Raw genomic sequence first — 6,023 nt, 5'->3', positions numbered from 1 at the left:
TTAACTGTCTTGACTGTATCTGATTCCTATATTAAATTGTATTGCAAAAATTGTTTTTGTACTTTATTGATTTTCTTCTCTGTATGGTGCGATTTTCTTTACTTTCGTTATTATATGTGACTATATATTTGCTAAAAAAATCTCATATTTATTTGTCAAATTGGCAAGGAACTAAACCTTCCAGATATTCACCAGTAGAGTAGTCATGTGGTATAATCCTTCCTTAATTATTCAGGAATGTGAAACAGCACCTGATCCTGATGGCCCATCACAGGGACATGGCCCAATAGAACCTGTGTCCTCCAAGTTCTTTGTGATTGGTTGTATGACTCTTAGGCACCATATTTAAGTGTCACTTGAATGTTGCTCTGCATATACCCTGAAGAAGGCATTTGTGCCAAAACGTTGGTTACTTTTTACTCTGCGTCCTATAATAAATTTGTACTTTGGTTATAACGGTGTGTGCGGCCACTTTTTGTCTTTTGACAATTTACCTTTTGAACCCAGGAACATAACACATGTGAAAAGATGTTAAACAAAGGATGAACCCAGGAACATATGTAACACATGTGAAAAGACGGCAAACAAAGGCTGAACCCAGGAACATAACACATGTGAAAAGATGTCAAACAAAGGTTGAACCCAGGAACATATGTAACACATGTGAAAAGACGCCAAACAAAGGCTGAACCCAGGAACATAACACATGTGAAAAGACGCCAAAACAAAGGCTGAACCCAGGAACATAACACATGTGAAAAGATGTCAAACAAAGGTTGAACCCAGGAACATATGTAACACATGTGAAAAGACGCCAAACAAAGGATGAACCCAGGAACATAACACATGAACTAAAAAAAACAAAATCATGACTTTTTTACCAAACTATTTTTAATTTCTCTCCTAATTTAGTCTCTGCCAATTCCCAATTTGCCTCATGCGTTGTCACTGCTGAACCCTACTGCTGGTCCTAGGGAGGGAGGGAGACAACCATGTGTTTTCCTCCGGTACACATGAAGTCATCAGCCGCTTATTTTCACCTGACAGTAAGGAGTTTCACTGGGAGGACGTAACTCGCTCCGTGAGTAATAGTGGACTTTTTCCCTCCCTAGAAATGTAGTGGAGTCAAAAGTACAATATTTGTCTTTGAAATGTAGTGGAGTGAAACTTCATAAGTCGTATAAGGATACTTATACGTCATAAGTATCCAAAAATACAAATACTCAAAAAGATGTACCTAAGTCAAGTAAATGTACTTTGTTACTGTCCAGTGTCCACCACTGGTACTCACCTAATCATTAATTAATTAATCGATGCGGCCAGCTCATGTTATATCATAGTATGAAATCCCTTTGAAAGATCTGGCAGAAAATATATTTAGTGAAATAGCTCAACGCAACGGGATGGCTTTCACAGTAAGTTCCTTCAATGAGTGCAAACATAATTACAAATTGCCAGGTAATGTTGTTGTGTTGGTATTAGGTAATTATAATCGCACTTGGCAATTTGTGATAGTTTATGTGTTTAGTGCTGCTGTGAATGAAGGTCCATGTGAAACTTGTGGAAAAGTAGAGATATTTTACTTAGGGTTTTCTGTCAGAACTTTCAAAGGGATTATACCAGTCTCTGTTGACCGGTGTCACCCAGGGGTCTACACTAGGCGCCTACTTTTTTTCCCCCCCCCACCAAATGTATGCTCAGAAAACAGACAATATTTTTGTCTATTTGCTGGAGCCATTCTAGAAAATCGATAAGTAACATCTTCATGCAGTCTGTAATGTAGTCCTGCTTTTGTGTGCAAGCAAAAATCTATCATTTGACATACTTTGGCATGTAATTGTCTCACAAAATGATGGTATCAGCAGCCTGATTTGTGCTCTGCTGTGCTACCTGTGAGCAGAGGCCTACATAGTCTCTTTAAAGCTTGTGTTTTGGAGAAGAAGAGAGGGGGAAAAGAGGGGTAACCTACATACCTACATTCTCTATACACCACTTTCCTTTTAAAACCTCACCTTGAACATTGCTCTCTCTCTCTCTCTCTCTCTCTCTCTCTCTCTCTCTCTCTCTCTCTCTCTCTCTCTCTCTCTCTCTCTCTCTCTCTCTCTCTCTCTCTCTCTCTCTCTCTCTCTCTCTCTCTCTCTCTCTCTCTCTCTCTCTCTCCTGTAGTTTAGTAACAGCAGGTCCTTAAAAGCAGACAGTAGATTAGATCTGAGTCCATGTGTCCTTGAAGGAAGCGAGGACCACAATGACAGAGTCGCCTTTTTGTGCTCCACAATAACTCACTGCAAGGGCGTGACCCTAAACGTCCATAATTTATTCATCTTGATCCTTCATGATTTCATGACAAACCGAGCGACTGTCTAGGTTAGGGGTTCCACTCCCCGCGGGGGAACGAATGGGTCGAGAGCATGGCACTTACACATGAGGGTCATATGTTTGATTCCCAGTTATTCCACAAATAATAATTGGAACCAATATGTTTCGGCCCCTCTCTAGGTTGATTGATGGGGACAAAAGGACCCTCTCAATGTCATCTTAAAGCCATGCATAAGTCGACAGGTAGTCTGATGGTTCCCCTATGCTTGAAGCCTCCCCGAAGCTTTAGCTATTGGTGACACATTTTAAATGTGACACGTTTTTAATGTGACATGTTTTACCTCACTGTCAGTTACTGCCTGATTTATGTGGGTCAGTTTTTATTAGAAAGCCCTGGACTGCTCCTCTCCTCATCGTCCTTCCTGATCCCCCTCTTCCCTGTCATTTCACAGCAAAATGAAAACTACTCTTCATTTTAAACCGATGGCGAGTCCCCGGGGAGTCCACGCCACGGGGCCCGCGCACAGATAGCCACAACCATTTTCACATGTCCCCCTCCCTGTCCCCCTCAGGGACCAGGCGTACCAGGGGTGACCTGTATTAAACCTGTCCGGTGTGACCAGACAGTCTGCCACAGCCCATATGTCCCCTGCACGGCCGCTTCTTCAGAGCTCACCTCTACTACGCTGTAGCTGCCTATCACGTGATACTTAAGGCTGGAGGGAGTGGGAATAGAGTGGGTCATTGTATGGATCAGTGGTTCTAAACCAGCGGTCCGGGGACCACCAGTGGTCCTTGAGGGAGGTCCAGGTGGTCCCCAGCTAAATGATGGAGAGTTGATAACCAAATGGACCGTTATAGACCTTTAACTCTTGAGAGTGTAAAATGAAACCAAATGGACCCTTACGGGTCCATTTGGTTTCATTTTACACTCTCAAAATTATTGTTTAACATCTGCATTACTTAATTAAATAATTGTTATTTTGACGTTTGCCTGTTGTCTCTCCTATGGCACCAACATCAATGCAGCATGGAATTGTGGACAAAATCGTATTCAACAATAACAGTTTTGGGACTGAGAGTCTAAATCTCATCAAACAGTGGTTCGTGGCTCAAATCTGAATAAATAATGGACCTTGATATGAAAAGGGTTGAAAACCACTGGTATAGATCCCTTCAGGCGACGTCACACTGATAGCAGCCAGAATGCGCGCGCAGACCTGCTCAAAAAGAACCCCACTGCTCATAAGACACAACGGTCGGCACGACACTTGCGTGTAAAAAAAATGCATTTTATCAAACTTTCAGCTGCAGTTTTTCCCCCAGTGCAGAGAGGAAGAAGGCTTAGGATGTTTACTGTGATCTCTCCCTCTTGAAATATACTCCTTGGTTTGTGTTGGTTGTAAGCGATAATAGCGATTCTCAAACCATTTGTCCTCATAACCCTGCCTCCAGCCATGATACACACGGAGGGAGTGCTCAACGACCACGGCACTGCTCACCCAGCAGACCCTTAAGCCTAATTTCGAGAATAGCAGACCTACAAGCTCACAACGGGTCGCATCCGCGATGTGTTGTGAGCTTGGGTCTGCTATTCTTGTCTCAAAAACACTGTGGCGTGACGAAGTATGAATCTGGTTCACTCTCCCTGTGTCTCGCTATGGGGATCGCTTCACCTCCTCATACACAGGACGTCGAATCGACCAAAACCAGCGCTCCTCAAAACAACAGGTTTGGGAATCTGTTGGGATTTGAGTACATGCAGCCGGCACGTGTGTGTGCAGTCTCAATGTTTGTAAACAAAATAATTTGTCTACTCACAGTCAAAACTTCAGTGTCAACGGGGGCAACCATGCAAGGCACCAGCCTGCAGGTCCAGTATGTTGCTCAAGGACACAAAGCCAGAGGGAGCCAGGGATCAAACTTCCTATTCGGCAACTCTACTTCCTGAGCTACTGCCGCCCATTTCAGCAATGGGATCCATACAATTGACTAGTATGCTTAGGGCAGAGTGACTTACTTCTGAGTGAGTCATGCAAGTAAGTAGGTCGAAGTGGCTTATCAGGTATCAGCTGAGCAATAAGGGCTTTACAAGGTGGTAGCTGGGAGATGGATTACTGAGGTGGAGTGCCACACCTATACCATCAGCTCCCTGTACTTACAGCGCTCTCAGTCTTGGTTACCCAAGACATCTGAACTGATTCGTTGGATTAACTGTTGCACCCCTGTTGTGATTCAAAGTTGAACACCTTCTGAGTGTGAATATGCTATTATTATGTGTTCATTTTGGATACCAAGTTTCAGCCAGATAGACCCGTTTTTGTTTGTTTTGAGATGCAGGTTTCCCCCCTCTCCCCATGGAGTACTTTCTACACTTCCATATTTCTACCACTTTGCTGCTTGTTCAGCATCCGTTCATTAAGCCTCTCAGTGTTGTATTAAAATATGCTGGTAAAGTACAATATGATACAATGGACATTATTGTTCCCGGGGACGTTCAGTTTTCAGTGGCTGTGCAGAAAAATATGGATGGTGTACTCAGAATTCAGCAGATACTCATAGTTTGGTTCATCAGTCCCGTGCACATGTTTTATGCTCACACAGAAGCTGTGTGTGTGTGTGTGTGTGCATGTACGTGCGTGCGTGCGTGTTTTGCCCAACACTACAACGAAGTAGGCCATTCATTTATGAAAAATAACCATAAAGTAGGCCATTCATTTATGAAAAAGAACCATAACAAGTTGGAATATGGAAATACAATGTTTCAGAGACGGGACCCCCTGCTGCAACAGAACTAAGCCTCACGCCTGGATGTGTTTACATTGTCATTCACTGAAGTGAAGACCCCACTGCGAGTGATATAGGGACTGACAATATTTCTTGACAGATTAAAGTTCTGTGTGATACTTTGAAGCCCCCCTGTGGCTCAGCGTGCTATAAGGCCCATGACATGAATTGAAAAAAAAATGTGGGTTTGAATCTCGAAACAGCAACGTATAGTCAGACAGTGCTTGCTTGAAATATGAACGCGTTTTTGTCGAAGAATGTCTTAATCACTTTCAATCTAGCATCTCTGTTGGACTTACAGTATAGGCAAAAAATGCCAGTTCTTAAAGTCGTAGATAGGCTATTTTCGACATGACGCTGTCGTACAACAAAGTATAAACAGGCTTAACCCATTAAGACCTGAAGCCGATTCTACAAATGTCTGTCTACAAACAGTTTTCTGAAAAACGTATGTTTCTATATCAGTGGTGCTCAAACTTTTTCATGTCAAGGACACCCAAACTTATATGTATTTGACCGCTGACCCCCATCTCAAAATATTTTGTTCCAGGGACCCCCAGAAGCAAAGATTGGAGTTAAAAATGTTTGCTTTAAAACAATATATGTTCAAAGATTTGCACACGTTTTCACGATAAAAAAAAAATAGCAGATCTACAAGCTCGTAGCACGGCACTCGGTGCCTCGCTACGAGCTTGTATATCTGCTATTTTTGAATAGCCAAAGTGTAAAATAATGCTTTTTAGCTCAAATCAAGAAGCGACACAGATGCGTTCCAGGTCTTAAAGGGTGGTTAAGATCCTTTATAAGGTGCATCTGATTAATCAGACTCCGTTGTAAGGAGTGGCAATTGCAATTGCAAAACTCAACACTGAAAAGGAGTAACACAATTTATTTTATCATAACCAATTGCTGTGATGGAA

Source organism: Gymnoscopelus microlampas (assembly GCF_963454915.1).
Source record: "Gymnoscopelus microlampas genome assembly, chromosome: 8".
In the NCBI taxonomy this organism is placed as follows: domain Eukaryota; kingdom Metazoa; phylum Chordata; class Actinopteri; order Myctophiformes; family Myctophidae; genus Gymnoscopelus; species Gymnoscopelus microlampas.
The sequence above is the reverse complement of the archived record's forward strand: the minus strand, read 5'-3'. Positions refer to the sequence as shown.